The 17,274-nt window shown below is 47.5% G+C and overlaps 1 long non-coding RNA gene across 1 annotated transcript in view; it reads right to left on the reverse strand.

Moving 5' to 3' along the window:
* Positions 1-907: 907 nt before the first annotated feature.
* Positions 908-17,274, reverse strand: part of LOC138567070 (uncharacterized) — a 233,024-nt gene continuing 216,657 nt past the window's right edge. The window contains exon 3 of the long non-coding RNA XR_011302097.1: positions 908-1,515. This is a non-coding gene — a long non-coding RNA (uncharacterized lncRNA). The remainder of the gene's footprint in view (positions 1,516-17,274) is intronic.

Below are 17,274 nucleotides of genomic sequence, written 5' to 3' on the forward strand. Positions count from 1 at the left end.
GTTAATAAACATCCATAAAACTTAAAGCTGCCTAGCCCTATGTTTCCCCACACTTCCGTTACTTTACCGCCGCACACCAGAACCTCCTTTTCTGGCACCTCCTCTGTACAGTAAGCCTTTCTGGCCGGAGACTGGCTGGCACGCCAGTCTTCCTACCAGCAGTCCTCCTGAGGGGTGACAATCCCTGCTTGGGCTGGTTGCTTTTTAATGGACGGTTTCTCCTCCCGTTGGCTGAAGTCTGCCAGCATTGGTTGCACCTGTGCTCCAAGGTCTGGTCGATTCCCTGACTGGGCCATTGGCCTAGGGTCATGTTATGTTATATTGGTATAGCGCCTACTGCCCTTTGACATGGCTTCAGAGTGCTGTAGGTTAAATGGCCCTTTGGCAGATCATAGTCTGAACGGAAATGAGGAATGGAGTAGCAGATTACACGCAGATAGATATAATTCAAGCAACTGTCCTATGATTAGCAGAGACTTGGGTTGCAACATTATAGAAGCCATGGAGTGAGGTGTGCTCAGGCATGGCGTGGATTGCAATATCAGAGACTATGTGACAGTTGGACACATTTTTCGTGGGCCTCCCCCGAATACTATGGGGCACAGCACTCGAGGTGGAAAGGGCATTAGTACAAATCAGTATATCAACCCCAAGGTCAACTGTCTATGCGCCGGCCGGTGGAACAACCCCTCCATCTAAAAGGGGGTGTCAGTAGCCTGAGACACCTGGACATATCAGGAGGGAGTCCAGTAGAAATCGAATTGGGTGCAGGGGGGCATGGGTGTGTTTGAGGATGTTGGGCCATGTGGGGTGGGGGTAGGGCATGGTGGCGTGGGTGTGTGGGGGTGTTGGGCCATGGGGGCTGGGGGGGCATGGGTGTGTGGGGTTGGTGGGCCATCGGGGGGTAGTTTATAGTATGTTAAGGGTAGAGGTCAACGTTAATTCCTGTACATAGTTGTCATTGCATTAATACACCTGGTGTGCTTATGAAAAACACGTGACTGGACATTGCTTCTTGAGTGTGTGTCAATTTATTTTCCATCAGTGCCCACTGTCCCCCATTCCCAGTGCCCAGTGTCCCCCATTCCCAGTGCACAGTGGCCCCCGTTCCCAGCGCCTTGTGTAACCCAGTCCATCAAAAATATTGTGTAATCAAAGATTGGCATACAGCACGTCCTTCATGCACATTGGCCGATATGCAGCATCTTCTCCATCATCCTCCTCATCATCTGGTGGAATTTTGTCCAATATCAGGGGGCATGGGTATGTTGCGCCAGATGCAGATGTTGTGCAGCATGGCCCATACCAATACAATCTTGCCCACCTTCTCAGGCCCGTACATGAGTGCCCCACCCGACATGCTGAGGTAGTGAAAACGTGCCTTCAACAGGCCAAAAGTCTGCTCAATCATCACACGAGTGTGTGCATGTGCACGATTGTAGTCATCTTCGTGCCTGTTGAGTGGATGCCTGACAGGGGTGTGGAGCAACCGCTTCAGGGGATAGCCAGCATCACCTGCATGGGAGCAAAAGAAATGTTGATTGTGAGTATTTTTGGTATTCCTTGTGTGCACGGGCTGTACATTGTCAAATGCAAGAGATTTTCACTGCCAGCTATTGCCATTTCATTAGAGTAAAAATCAGGTTGGTGTGTCGATCCATGGTGGGGGAGCATGGGTAATGTTCACAAGTTAGGGGCCATGACATCCGATACAGCACTCAGACAGATAAGGTCAGAAGGTCCATGATGTTATCACATGTGATGGTGTGTGGCAAAGGAAGAATCAGAATGCATGTACAGCCCTGTATGATGCATTTGCCTGATGACCGACATGAATGATAGATGTAGGTCTGCCTATCATGCTTTCGACTACTTGATGACACCATGCTCATGTCCGTCAACTACTTCATCCATGTGACAATGGCACAATAGAATTGGTGGTATGGTCCGCCAGTGTAGGGATACGTTCCTTTGATGTTGACTATTTGATGGAATCTATTTTCTACATCCATGTGACTTTGGATTTTTAAGTGTACCTTCAGCTGCACGGAATGGCGTGGTGGTATGTGGTCTTCCTGTCGGGCAGGGGCAGTGACGAAGGATTCCCTGAGAGGCTTTCCTATTTTGCACAGTCATGGCTGCATGGCCTGTGATGTGCTTTGCTGCGCTCATGTGAATTCTGCTTTGTGCACTGTTGTACCTGTGGCTCCGGTCTGATGATGTACCATGTGCATGTGCAGGGGTGGGCGCTGTGCTTGTTTCTACCATTTACATATTGCTGTGCAGTCATGGCACGTCTGCATCCATTGTCAGCCTCATGCATTCTGTTGAAATCATTTGGGTCACAGTGTTTGGCACCCAGGACGGTGTCCAAACCTCCAACGACACCCCCCATGGCCCAGACAGCAGACAGGTTGCTTATGCCTGCGGTCCCCCCCAGCAACACCCCCCCATGGCCCAGACAGCAGACAGATTGCATATGTCTGTGCCCCCCCAACATCACCCCCATGGCTAGACAGCAGACAGGTTGCAGGTGCCTGTGGTACCCCCTCCAAAAACACCGCCCATGGCCCAGACAGCAGACAGAGATCATCATGAATGAGGTCCACTATGGTGGTGATGGTGTCCCTGTCCAGGCGGTGTGGATCGGTGCAGGGGTTAAGTCAAATGGACTGGCCCTTATGCGAGGGATTGGTGACTGCTTGCGTGGTACCACTGCCTGCGCTGGTGTATGTGGTAGTCGGTCTCACCCTCCTTCACCTCCTGTGCCTCCTTTGTATTCCCTGGTTAACTGCCTGCTCAAGGAGTAGCAGCGCAGGCATGTCCTCCAGCTCCTGTATAGCAACTGCTAGTGGTATCATTTTTGACTTGGAAGGGGTGTGGTGTGTGGGTGTGCTCCTGTTCTGCTGCGCCAGACTCCATTGCCTCCACCTGTGCTGATTCTGTGCACCTGTGGCAGGTCTGGACACAGCAGATTGCTATTAATGCCTGCCCCGCGATGCCGGTGTTAGCGGCATCATGGTGTCCCTTCTTACCGGCATCTGGATGCCGGTAAGTGCATGTCCGTGCAACTCTTAATGTGCCCTACATTGCGGCATGCCGGTGTTACTGGCATGGCCAACGCGTGTCCGCGCACATTACTGTAAGGTGGTGTCCGGTCACAGCGGGTCCCTGATGAGGCCAGTAGCACCGGCATTGCGAGTCGTAATATGCCGGTCCCGTAAACAATGCCGGTATTACCGTACCAGTATCGTTTTTGCAAGACCACCAAACTCGTAATGAGGCCCTAAATGTCTTAAAATAACCCTTCCATCTAATCAAAGTTCATTACTGCACAAAGGTTGATGAGGATTAATCTAGGACACAAAGCCTGCTGGGTGGAGTAGAGTCAAAGAACCAACGTATAAAAAAGAGCTGCCATTAAAGGAGGAGAAATTAAAGTAGTCCGAGTTTGTAGGTCTGCATGTTTGAGTCACTCCGTTGTAACAGTACTCAGCCGGACCAGTTGAAACAGAAGCTATGAGGTGGATTGACGCTGTAAATGAGAGCCCAGGACCCCTTACGTTAGTCTCCTTCTAAGTCCATTGATCCGATCCCAGTTGGATCTTTAGCATTCTGTGGCTGAGGATCTGATTGTGCCTTCCTATGAATGAGGTTCTGTTCAAAATCATCATTCTTGCAGTGCGTATCAGCCATGGTTGAGCCATGTAGGATTGTAGAGCTATGAAATGTGCAGGTGTACTTGGGCATGTATACCAGGCAAACCTACATTGTGGTGCTCCATGTCCTGTCTTTTACTCGGGTTGCTAGCAAACTGTTAAAGTGGTCTGTCGTGGAGTCGTGGGGCAGTCTGCTTACCACTTCCATTGCTGAGGAGGTGGAGACTCTGACTCACAGAGTCCTACAGAGACTATTTCTGAGCATTTACAACACGGAGAGTGCGCAGAAAGTGGGCGACAAGTGGTCTGTCGTGGAGTCGTGGGACAGTCTGCTTACCACTTCCATTGCTGAGGAGGCAGAGACTCTGACTCACAGAGTCCTACAGAGACTATTTCTGAGCATTTACAGTGCGGAGCGCGCGTGGAAATTGGGTGACAAGTGGTCTGTCGTGGAGTAGTGGGACAGTCTGCTTACCACTTCCATTGCTGAGGAGGCGGAGACTCTGACTCACAGAGTCCTACAGAGACCATTTCTGAGCATTTACAGCACGGAGCGCGCGCGTAAAGTGGGTGACAAGTGGTCTGTGGTGGAGTCGTGGGACAGTTTGCTTACCACTTCCATTGATGAGGAGGCGGAGACTCTGACTCACAGAGTCCTACAGAGACTATTTCTGAGCATTTACAGCACAGAGTGCGCGCGGAAAGTGGGCGACAAGTGGTCTGTCGTGGTCTGTCGGGTGCCGGAGGACGGAGGCGCCCTTCAAACAACATCAGCAGGTCAACACGCCAACCTTCCACCCACGATACACAATCGACCACGATAAGTGGTGTGAGTGGGACTTGAACGTGTGTGTTTCTGTCAACACACACACGTCTGCAACGCATTGACCTTCCCACTTACAAACATCTGTGCACCCACTAGCACCGGTAATCTATCATGTCCCAATTCATTATCGACCAAAAACACAAGAAGCGTGTCATCCACCTTGGGGCCCGAGGAAGAGGACGGGCGTTGTCTCAGAAGTTCACATCCGAGACTTGATGGAGGCAAACCTTATACCAATCCTCCAAGTGAAAAGGGAACATTCATCCCAAATTCGCAGAGTCTACAAGCCAGCAATAAGCCTGTACGAAAACATAACCAGCCGAGCGGCACGTAAAAGCCGTTAGGCTCAACTCTTATTACAACTGTAAACACACGCCCTCCCACATGTCGTCCCCACCTACCTGGAAGCCTTGGGGACCGGGAGAGGCTGGACATGAGCTGTATGCCCGCGCAGCCACACAGCCGAGACCCCAGCGCAGAAAACACACTGCCGCGGCCCGACATCTCTGCAGCCGCCCCGCTGTCGCCTTCTGGAGGGAGGGAGGAGCATGCCTCTGCAGCCGACGCCGAGCCGGCTGGCGTGTGGACTGCGGGGGTCTCGCCGCAGGGCTTGGGTGGAAGCTCAGTGAGCGTGCGGCTGTAGCCGAAGTCTGCGCTGTGCCCGCTCCAGAAAGGGAGCGTGCAGAGCTTAGCTCCGTGGTAACAACATCCGCACAAATACAAGCCTCAGCAGACAGCTTGCCAGAACTGAACGATGATAATACACCAGATCTGTCACTTGCAGAGCTTCCTCTGACAGAGGCAACTTCAACACGCAACTCCAAAAAGCGATCCAGAGAGGACAGTGGGCAGCCTGTAAGACCCAGGAAAGTGAATAAAAAAAGAAATGGACATTGCCCGGAAAGAAACAGTGGGCGAAAAAATTTGCAACTGCAAAACAGAAAAGCCAGAGCAATTACCACCATAAGTGCCGGAGCCATGACAAAACCAACCACAATGAGGATATTAACTGACTTTTTCAAAGCTCATCTGTCGACAAAAAATCAAGATTACAGAGAACTCTCCGACGCTGAAATTCTTGCCGCGGTAAAGGAAAACTTCCCTTGCCCCAAACATCACAAAATTGACGATGGTAAAATTGCAACTCAAGATCCTCTGGCGACACCACAAACCCCTTCACTGATCGCATCATGTGCGGCCTCGCTAGAAGCACGGCCAGGGATAAATTTGCCTCACAGGCACAATAGTGAAACTGATCAAGAAATTTGCCCAATCATTCCATAACAACAGATCCCGGCAAAAATAGTGTCAGACGGCAAAGCCGACAGCAACACCGCTTGTAACAAGGAAAGCATAAAGGAGACGTGGCTTAAACCAACGGAAGCCACAACTGGTTTGGAAATAGCCACAGAGAAGCCCCGGCCAGTGACTGAAAACGCAGACTTAGGGCCTCATTACACGGACGGCGGTAAGGGTTAACGGTCACCGTTAATGGCAACGGTGACCGTTAACCCTTACCGCCGTACTACGAGGTCCCTTAGCGGGTTGGTGCTCTAACGCCTGCTTTTTGCAGGCGTTAAAAACCAACCCGCTAAGGGACCTCGGAGCTAATTACGGCACCGCAAAATTGCGGTGCCGTAATTAGCGCCTTCCCCATTCCCATAGAGCCCTATGGCGCAGAAATGGGAATGGGGAAGGGCAATGGCGGAAGGGGGATTTACCGCCCCACCGACCTTGGGATGGGGCGGTAAATCCCCTTACCGCCAAGGCGGTGCCGGTAATTTACCGGCATGGGCCAGGGTGCTAATAGCACCCTGGATCACTGCCTTCCGTGTAATGAGGCCCTTAGCCTTCCCCCACCTCGGCAGACCCTTGCAGCCACACGACAAGCAACAAAATGCAGGATCTGGCCCTGATGAAGAAACCCATAGTGGGCTGGCAACTTTAACACCACTGCTTGAAGGAGAGCCGCTTGTAGAGAAAGCCGCTACATTCACAAACTCACTCGTTCGAAGACCACGATGGGACGAAGAAAAAGAACAGGCAAGGACCTTTGACAAAAGGAGAAACTCTCTAGAGTTCCCCATACATAGTTCAGTCCATAAACCATACAGTTCTACCAACCAGTTCCAAACGCCCAGACGAAGATCCAGCAAGCATTCTCACACTCTGGGAAAGGTCCACTCTTCGCAGCCTGTTCTTCCCATTCCCGACACACCAACCAAAAAACCAGACCTGCTGAGCGTAATGTCTGCCACTACAATAGCCCTTGCCCCGTTCTGCAAACTTTACGAGGCAATCAACAACACCACAAAGGATCAACAAACAATGTTAGCAATGATCCTGACCAAAGTAACTTACCTGGAGGGCTACATTGCTACAAAGGAAGAGCACAACACCCATGACAACAGACTGGACAATTTGGCGAAGCATCTAATAGACAGAATCACAACAAAAATGGCAAAACAAGCTGCACATGACAAGTTGAGCACTACCGTAGCAACCAAAGATTCAGGATCGCAAACGGCATCATTCATTGATCTAACCATAGACAATAAAAAGAAACCTATTCCTGAACAGAACCCCACAAGTCCAGAAATTGAAATTGAATCAACAGCTAACACAGCTGTCAAACCCAACACGCCCACGGTGGTATTAGTCGTAGACAAAAAAAACACAAACTCTAAGACCGTCATTGAGGCTCCAGAGATGGCATATTTAATTTTTGGTAAAGCAAATCCAAAGATCAAGGAAACTACGACTCACATCAGCAGCACTTCGCATGATGACACTGACCAACCAAAACAGACGACCACACGCAGGCTGAAGCGCAACCCACGATCACTTTACACAGTAGCGTGGTTCCACATTCCACATGCAGCAGGGGCCGCCACCACAACTCCAAGCAGTTGGAATCTGCCTCACCCAAATCAGCAGCAGACTTCCTAAAAGATGACATTCTAATGAATGTCAGCGTCTATTCAGATGATGATGCATCGCAAGTCACAACACCTGTAGCAAGCCTTAAAGACAAGACGCACAGACCTTCGCCGGACAGCGAAATTCCATAAACACCAAAGAAAAAAAAAAGGCATGGCACATTATGAACGAGATTTTGAAACCCTAGAAGAAAGACGTAACCATTTATCCCATGAAATATTCCAAGACAAAAACAAGAGGGCTCAAGTCCACACCCCGAAACAACCTCGAGAAACGGAAGGAAAACGTCTGATTTCTCAAAATGAAAGACGAACTCCAACAAAAAGGAACACGAAACTTGACGACGCTCGAAGAAGTGTCCCAAAGGCTCAAGCAACATCCAGAGAAGGACCAGATAGGGTCATCAAGAAAGTTCACTACAGATCAAGAACAAATGCTCACGAGAAACTTAACGACAAGTGCACAGAGGCAAAATGGACATCAAAAATGGAACAACAATCCAGTAATAAGGGCAACCTCACTTTAAACAGAAGAGCAGTCATGTCGATCTTCCACCAAATCGCAAAATTAAAAGCTATAAAGACAGAAGATCTACTAATTGTCGAACCTTGGCATGACAAGTACAAAGCGGCAACACTTTTGTACATCGGATCTTCCACAATTTACAAGCAGATTTTCAAAGGTAAACATGAAATCTACAGCCTTGGCTTCAATGTAGAAGCTATAACGCATCAAGAGAATCGCATAAAAAGAGAGAACAATAGGATGCACGTAAACAATGACAAGCACACATCACGCATAAACGATCATGACAGAAACAATTGGTGCAACTCCGCACAAGAGCAGGAAAAACAGTATTCATCGAAAAAGCGCCACAAGGTCTCAGAATCCTCTGACACAAGACAGGAAATACAAAAGAGCATAGTTAAAGCCACGAAGGCGGAAAACTTGAAAAACACAAGTCACTCCCATAACCACCGAGGGGATAGAGAACAGAGCTCACAAAGAAAACCCAGTACAACAATGAGGACCATCTCACAAATAGTGCAAAACAATTCTACACCACTGGATTCAACCCATCATGCAGGCAATAAACAAGGAATCTGGGCCTGGCTACCAAAAGCTCTCACAATGCATCGAAACAAATAGCAATCCATCCACAGAGAGCACAACCCAACATCAACGCCACAAGAAGAAGACCTTCACCGCAAAGTAAAACTATGCTCATGGAACACAAGAGGGCATTCGCATTTAACTGTACCAAGAGACGTCAACCTTGGAGAATATGACATCATATGTCTCCAGGAGACCTGGTTGACAAGCCCGCCAACACTAGAAGGATACCAAATTGCACTAGCCCCAGCAGCCAAGGGCCATCTGGAACGGCCGATGTCAGGGCTATTGATCGACTGCCGCACCGGATGTGGACACTCCATTGGACCTACCCTGATCGCAAACCTGTCCATCTTGGCAGTAAGTGTCAAGTGGAAACAAAAAAACAACACCAAAGACACAGAAAACACAATAGTCATTGCCAATACATACTGCAATCCAGCCGCAATTAGTGAAGAAAGATTCATCACAATGTGCGAACATGTAATTGACGATGCAATGGCCAAGATGCTGGTGACCTCCCTAATGATATGCGGCGACTTAAATGTGATCTGCAAACCCCAGATGGGAACTCGAACAAAAAAACAGCCCTTAGCGGCTGAACAGCGCGGTAGAGCATGGCTCGACCTAACTCAATCTCGTGAACTACACAATCTCGATGCGGCCTTTCCACAATCAAATAGAATATCCACCTGGGAACGTGCAAACTCGGGGGAGACAATAGACTACATATTTGTCTCCAAAACGCTGCTAAGCACCACCATTCCTTTCAACGTGAGACACACAATTGCCAGCGACCCCAATCTCCTGGAGACCTGCTGGTTAATTCCAGGTGCAAAGAATCTTCAAACAGGCATGGACATCGAGAACAACGTCCAGGGAACATGGCTTAAACTAAGTGCTGCAGCGATCAAAGACCTAACGCACAGATACAAAGGAGACGTCCAGAAGGCTGAAACCAAAGCAGTCGACTACCAACCACTGCTAGTGACATATACACGCCCAAAAACAACTTTGAAGACCACAGGTGTCATCAAAAAACACAATTACAACAAAGATTTGGTTGTGAGAAGACGTGAGTACAGAAGAGTCACAAGGACCATAAAAAAACGCCATCCAACTGCAGACGGCAACGCTATACTCAAAATCCTGAAATCAGAGTACAAAGCCTGGGTACGAGCCCACCGAAGCAAACTATATCAGTTGGACGCAGAAAACATCACCAAAGCGCTAATAACGAACACCGCCAGAGATTTTTGGTCCTTACTGAGAGCAATAGAATCCCCAGTGGAAAACTTGATAACAAACACTATCTCTCAGCTCACCTGGGAAACACACTTCGCTGAAGTGTTCAAATCCGTCACACCTGAAAACATAGGGGAGCGTCAATACAACAATGCAAAATGGATCCATCTAGACGACAAAGAAGACATTCTGAAAGTCATCAAAAAAATAATAAATTTACCAGCTCCCGGACCTTACGGGGTCACCAACTTTGAACTTAAAGTGCACCCTAAAGAATGGGCTGCCTTGATCAGCGAAATTTTTCGACGCTGTGCAGAGTCGAGTTCAGTGCCTAAATCATGGACCACAGCAACGATAATTCCCATTTACAAAAAGGGAGACATAAAGGACCCTCTGAACTGTCGGCCGATAGCGCTGCTCGACTGTATAGGCAAAGTCTTCGGTGCCCTACTCCTAAGGAAATTTTAATCTTGGGCTGCTTCAGCTAATTGCAATGACCATCTGCAATCAGGCTTTAAAAAAAACGCTGGGACAGCAGGTAACATACTAACATTCAGCATACTGAAAAGCAAAGCCCTACAACTTGGTCAACGTCTCTTCGTCGTGTTCGCCGATTTCACACAAGCCTTCGACCGCATTGAGAGACACCGCCTTTGGACGGAATTGAGAGACTGGAACTATCCGGAAGATATATTGGCTCCCATACAAGCCTTGCATCATAACACCTCGATCAGGGTGCGTCTAAGCCGCGAAGGAGACCTATCTGACGAAATTCAGATCACACGGGGAGTAAAGCAGGGTTGCCCACTAGCTTCAGCTCTATTCTTAGCCTATATAGGCGACCTTCAAGAAAGCACGACTACCACGCGTGCCTTCCTGCCAAAAATTGGAAACACCATGATAGAACGACTTCTTTACGCTGACGACCTCACATTATTCGACCGGACTCCAGTAGGCCTGCAACGGCAACTTAACGGTCTCCAACAGTACGCAAGTATAAACTTTTTGGAAATCAATAGAGGTAAAACCAAGGCCCTGATCCTGCAGAAAAAGAAAAAGAAAACTGAAAACCTAAAATGGTTTCTGGGAGACTCAAAAATCGAAATCGTTCAGAACTTCAAGTACCTGGGGGTACAACTCGACAGCACAAAAAGTGAAATCATGCAAACAGAACTGTTCAAAAAGATCAAAAAACTAGCTGCTCAGGCCAAGACAATTGATGGTAAATCTGGGAAATTCTCACTACAACCAACAATCAATTTTTACAAAATTAAAGTGGTGCCTGCTGTAACATATGGCACTGAGGCCATGCCGACCATCCCAAAGAATATCTGGCCCAAACTGGAAGCCACATTCTGGAAATCAGTGCTCAAGCTCCCGAATTCTACCTCGGGAGTGGCAATAAAATGTGAGCTGAGCCTCCAGTCCTTGGAGTGTACGGTGAGCTGCAATACACTAATGCTCTACAGGAAGTGCAGAATGGTCGACGGCAACAAAATCTACAAAATGATCAAGCGTGAGATGGACACAGGCAAATCCGCGATGTTAATAACTTGGCAAAAAGAAAACATCTTGCTCCTGGATGACATTGCCTCTAACGAAGACAAGCTCATCCACAATCCATGCAGAATCCTGCGTAAACTGAAGGAAGCAGATTGGGCAAAGACGACCGAATCAGCCGCAAAACAAAAGCTCACTTCTCATCTCAAAAATTGAACGAGCTGCAAAATTTCATAAAGACATTTCCAAATAAATGTGCACGCGATCTGATACTAAGAGCATGCCTAAATCTTCTACCAACGAATGAAATCCTGTTCATAAGAGGTGTGTCATCAACAGCCAATTGTCGCTTCTGTCAAGACATCGTGCCTCCACCACGAGAAACAATTCGACATATCTTGATGGTTTGTCTCGCAATGCGCACAATAAGACAACGGTACATCCCCCATGCATCAAGAGATGATCCATTGATGGAAGAACAAACGTGGTGGTGTAGGCTCATAGGAGGTGACAGAACCAGTTGGCAAATAACCACAGCAAAAATACTAGAATACATTGCGACCAATCTACTAAAAGATAAGTAATGACACGATGGACATGCTGTCGCATAATTACAACAGTCAAGAAGCCCAATCGACACAAACTCAAGTCAACTAAGCATTGGGACAAGCTTTGAGATATACGAAGAGACATTTATATTGTAAAAATCCTATTTTTGATTAAAACAATAATACAAAAATAAAAAATAAATAAAAGTTCAACATAAAAGGGCCTGGTTTGAGATGGAGGATATGATATTAAAACTATCTCTTTTCCCTGGTCAAGGATCCCTTAGGAGTGACAAGTTGTGGCAAGGCTTCTACATGGAGGTAGGCCCTGGGAAAAGGCAGAATACCTCAAGTCAGGGGGCGTTCATTCAAATATCAGATGCAGAACAAATGAGTATTCAGATGAGAAACAGGCTTCTGGAAGGATTAGGTGGATCTTGAGTTGGAATAGGTGAGGCGCCTTGGGCAAGGGTTAGGTAGATTATGTAAAATGCTTGATAGGGTGCAGAGGTATCAAATCTGATTATGCCTATGGGGGGGTGAGTCAAAAGGCAGTTCTTGAGGGCTTTCCTTAAGAGGAAATGGTCCTCCAGGCACCAGATGTTTACAAGAAGTGAGTTCCAGATTCTACGTGCTTGTACTGAAAAGGAGGAACCACGAATTTGAGAGAATTGAGTCACTGGAATTTTGAGTAGGAGTGCGGAGCCACAGCTAATGTATCTGTTGGGCCTGTATTGAGAAATATTCTGTTTGAGGAATTCAGGTCCTTTGCAGTGAAAGGCTCGGTGACTGATACACATGGCAATAAAGGTAGCTCAATGTCTGATTGGAAGCCAATGGAGGATTTGACGGGCAGGGGATATGTGCATCCTGGGTCAAAGGAGAGGCTTGATGTAGGAAGTTTCAATTCTGATGGGAAAATGCCAGAGATGAATGAAGTGTTGATGGAAATTACAAGATTACCCGCGCAAATGGAGGACAGGATTTATTTTAGCAGGGCAGGGGGAAGGGATCACCTTGGAGCCGGTTGTCCAGCTGTTAGATGGGAACTTGAGGAATTTCAAAGCAGTGAGTGGAGATACGAGGGGAAAAAAGGAGGAGAAAGGTGTGAGATTCTATAAGGGAGGTAGAAGCAGGAGGGGAAGATGGAGGTGCATTAGAGAATTCGATAAGAGGGAGCTGTGCCTTGCAAAGGCTTTGCTATGGAAGAGGTCAGAAAGAGAGTCACTGGGGGATAGTCAGTATGGAGGTGTGTGAGTGAAAGAATCCAGGGCATTGAATTCAGAAATAACTTTGAAGAGTTCTCTGGTTGGGTGATGGGCTTTGAAGATTCTGTCTATGTAATAGGATTTTGTTTTGCAGACCTCAGCCCCATAGTGCTTTAGCTGACTTGCGTTTTTCAAATGATGGCAAGAGGCAGTAGAGGGATGAGATAGAGAGAGGAGGGCGCATGAGAAAAAAAATGAAGGGAGATGGTTGGGATGGTGGTATTGACATTGAGTAGAGTGGGCAGATGAGGAGGATGATATTATTGGTAGGAAAGGCTGAGAAAGGTGAGGGGCTGTGGGGAGAGATGTGTTGGATAGAGTTGAGGGGCAATTAGGAGTGAGGGGGATCTGGAAGGGAGGTTATTGGAGTATGTAAATGGAGGGGAGGTGGATGTCGGATGTGCAGTGAAGGATGAAGGTCTTTATTAAAGGAGGTTGTAAGAGAAGGAGAGGAGGGGGCTGGGTGCAGGCCAGCAGATTAATTAAGGGAGAGAAAGTGAAAGTTAGTGGTTTATGGTGTGGAAAAAGAGTAAGGAGGAGTATGTTTGAGGCCTGAGCACAGGGTGAATGTGGTTTCTAATGCGCCATTTGTATCCCCTTAGTTTGGAACTATTGGCCATATTTAGAGGCTACAGGAGTAATTGTAGAATCTTGTGAATTGGCTGTGAGTCTCTCCCGGGACTTGCCTGTGCCAGGATTGGAAATGTAGAGCATATATGAATATTTTTTTACACAGTCCAGTGTAATGTGGCACATATCTTTTGTTGTATACATCTGATATGTAAGTGAATATTATTTGCTGAAATGTTGCTCAAGATACATCTCCATAACTCCAAAGAAATATCCTTGCCCGTCTGCATGCAGCAGGCAAGCATATCAAGTCGCCCAACACACCTTGAAGGAATTCCTGGTGGAGGTCTTTTAAACACACAGACCTCCAGGGACCGAATTAGTACATTCAAATCCCAACTCAAGCTGTGTGATTTTCTCTCCCCATGTACATGGCTACCATTAGCCAAATATATATTTAATTGATGAATCTATTAAATTAAGAGGTCTACTTTGCTCCAAAATACAAGGGTTCCCCATAGATGGGAGCACGACAGATCAAATGAGTAGATTCACGTGTCACATTAACTTTATAAGTCAATGGCCGAGTGGACAGGACTCTCTCCAACCCATTGTTGCAACCGCTCTACTTCAGTAATTTAAGGGCCAATTCTAGAAAAGACCATCAGAATAATCGCAGACATAACAGCAAAGAGTATCTCACCAGCCTGCATGCGATCCACGCTCTGCTCATAGCAAACATATGGGGAACACCAAACCCTTTTCTCTATCTTCAATAGAAAGACACCTCTTACCACCAGCATGTCTTCCTTCCACAACCTCCAAAGGAAATCAGTAAAAAGCATCTCTACTTTGATACACATTGTTAGTGTATGTCTTATGAGTGATATAAGTCATTTATAAAGCTCTCTTGGGCAAGTGTTTCCCAGAAAAGGCTGGGAAGACAGGGGGAGGACAACACAAACGATCTTACTAGGCCTTCTCTCATTCAGATCTTGCAAGTCCGACACGCAAAGTGCAAGGGGGGAGAAAGAGGGGAAGTGCCAGGGGGAGGGAAGGGGGAATTCCAATCAGGGCAGAATTGCTCTGAGTAAGTGCAGCCAGGGCAGCGCAGCTCTGGGCAAGTGCAAGGAGTCAGGGGACTGTAGGGTTCCATATGCAGCCCCTAGTGCGTGGTAGGCCTGGAGACATTGCAGGGAACCTAAGTGCCTTTGAAAAACATTCAAGGGTCTGTGCAGAATATTCCTGCTAATGATTCTAACCTGCCCCCACAGCCCTAGGTGAAGCACAAAGTTGAGCGAGCAACTGGCCAAAGTTAAGCAACACCAGCTTGGTCGTTATACTTGTGGACACAGTATGCTGTAATCACGCCTGGTGAGACCACTGAGTTTGACTTTCATGGGGGGCACTGGGATCCTGAAATTGCTGCTCAGCCCTCCACAGTTTTTGATCAGGTGTCTGGGTGCTTGGTTGGCGAGACATTTGTGGGTAAGTGAAAGGGTCTTGAAGGTGATCCTTTGCTTAAATGGGAGCCAGTTCAAGTTACGTCTTACCTCAGATATATGATGGGACCTGAGAATATTCAGTGCTGCCCTAATGGCTTTATTTTGTAGAAAAGGTCCCGGTCACACGCACATCACTGGCAAAGTATCAACACCAAGCTTGTCACATAACGACACTTAGTGAAAAGGGAGACGCAGAAATACCACAGGTTAAGCAGAGGGACAAGCAGTTGAAAGGAAAAGAAAAGAAAGTCCAAAGGAAAAGGAAGTCCAACGACACCCCACACACAGTAAAGGAAAACCACACACAAAAACAGCGCTTATAGACCCCAGTAGTACCTCGTGTGGTGAAGTCACTATGGACCTGAGGTCCAACACACACAGTGCACACGCAGCTGCCACTGCAGCGCTGAAACCCGTCCTAGCCACATAACAGTATTAATACCTAACATTAATAATCATAATGCTTAACAGTGATTACAAAAACAGGGGTAAAGTGACAACAATACTAGCGATACTCAAAGTGTGCACAACTTTCACAACCCATGCGAACACTAATAATAAACACTCTGCTGCTAATGATCATTAGGTTTGTAAAATACATCTCGACAATACCATGCCAATGATGCCACCCACAGTACAACAGGCAGAGTTAGGACATGCAATGGCAACTTATTATACAATTCCCCAAAACTGCAATGCTACTGGAAAGCTATAACTAACCCCAGTATACCAAATAATAACCCTACACGAGGCACAACATATTTCTTCAGGACAAATTCATCTTTGCTTGTTCCAATAATCTTATCTCTGATAAAAAGTGATAGAAGGTCAGGGTCAAACTATTGGATGGCACCAGTAATATTGCAAGACTTTCTTAAGCATGCTGCCCCACAGATTAGACATCTCAACACCACAGCAGCTGGGCACCCATCACCCTTCATGTTGTCAACATTTTCAGTGCTGTGAATGTCCAGAGCACCCTTGGGTGGTTTGTCAATATTGCGAGTACAATAACTATCCAACCAACCAGGTACCCTTGGTACTAATGCTGTATAACCCTGGAGCCCCTTACTCATTACACAATCCCAGCCCCAGGTACTTTCTCGGAGGCCATCTTGCCAAGGCACTTTGCTTTTCTTACTACAGAACTGTCCTAGGTCTCCTTTCACCAGAATTCCCTCAGCACGACGGTGCCTGAATCTTTCGCCCAGAACTTGGCCAGTTTCAACACAGGAATGTGACACAGTGTCTCCTGCCGCACCGTATAGCATGTGGGTACTTCCTCTATCATGCATCCATACACGACTCCTCCCACTTTCCAAAAAGCATCATCCTGCTATCAGTTTGGGGAAGAATGAAGCCTTGCCTTCCACTCTGGTGTAGTCCCACTCCGCTGGTGACAGTGGTGAGCCAAGAGCTCTTGCTATGGCTCCCTACTATTCGCTGCGGGGGTTCGCTGCCCATCTCTGACACATCCTTGATGCTAGCAGGCCAATGCTCACCCGGGCCCTCTTACCAGCACTTACTCAGTGCTTCGCACCCCAAGAGTCAGACCCGGAGCAGCCACACTTGGCCGCTGAAAGCCTTTGGCATCATGGTCAGTTGTATGACAACCCCTCACCACAGTCCTGTGTTCCTGCTTGCCTCACTTGTTGCATGGGATCACAAACACTGTTCAGGGGCTTGTCAACTCTGGGTGCACTTGCTTTGCACATGTTACGCCCCACATAGAGTGCACCAATGTGGCCCTGGGTGGTGAGTTGGAATACAAAGGGGGAACTGGGCTGGTTAAATTGCTGCTCCCCCCACCACAGCACCACGTCCAAGACATCGTCAGCAGCTCAACGACTACAAAGTCAACTCATCGCCAATTTAATGTTGTAATCACTCCAGGTGAGACTACTCAAAGAAGATCCCTGAGATGATGAGTTCAGGTAAGACTTCTTTAATGCAAGTAGGTTCTTAGGTGGAAGAAAAAGGACACAAGGGAGACCCACCAGGGCCCACCACCCAGACATACTCTAACTGACACAATCATAGATAAGGACGATTCATGTCGCCTTGTCCTCCTTGACCTCTTGGTTGCATTTGACACCATCA

Source organism: Ambystoma mexicanum, chromosome 2p (genome assembly GCF_040938575.1).
Source record: "Ambystoma mexicanum isolate Mex_15411 chromosome 2p, UKY_AmexF1_1, whole genome shotgun sequence".
In the NCBI taxonomy this organism is placed as follows: Eukaryota; Metazoa; Chordata; class Amphibia; order Caudata; family Ambystomatidae; genus Ambystoma; species Ambystoma mexicanum.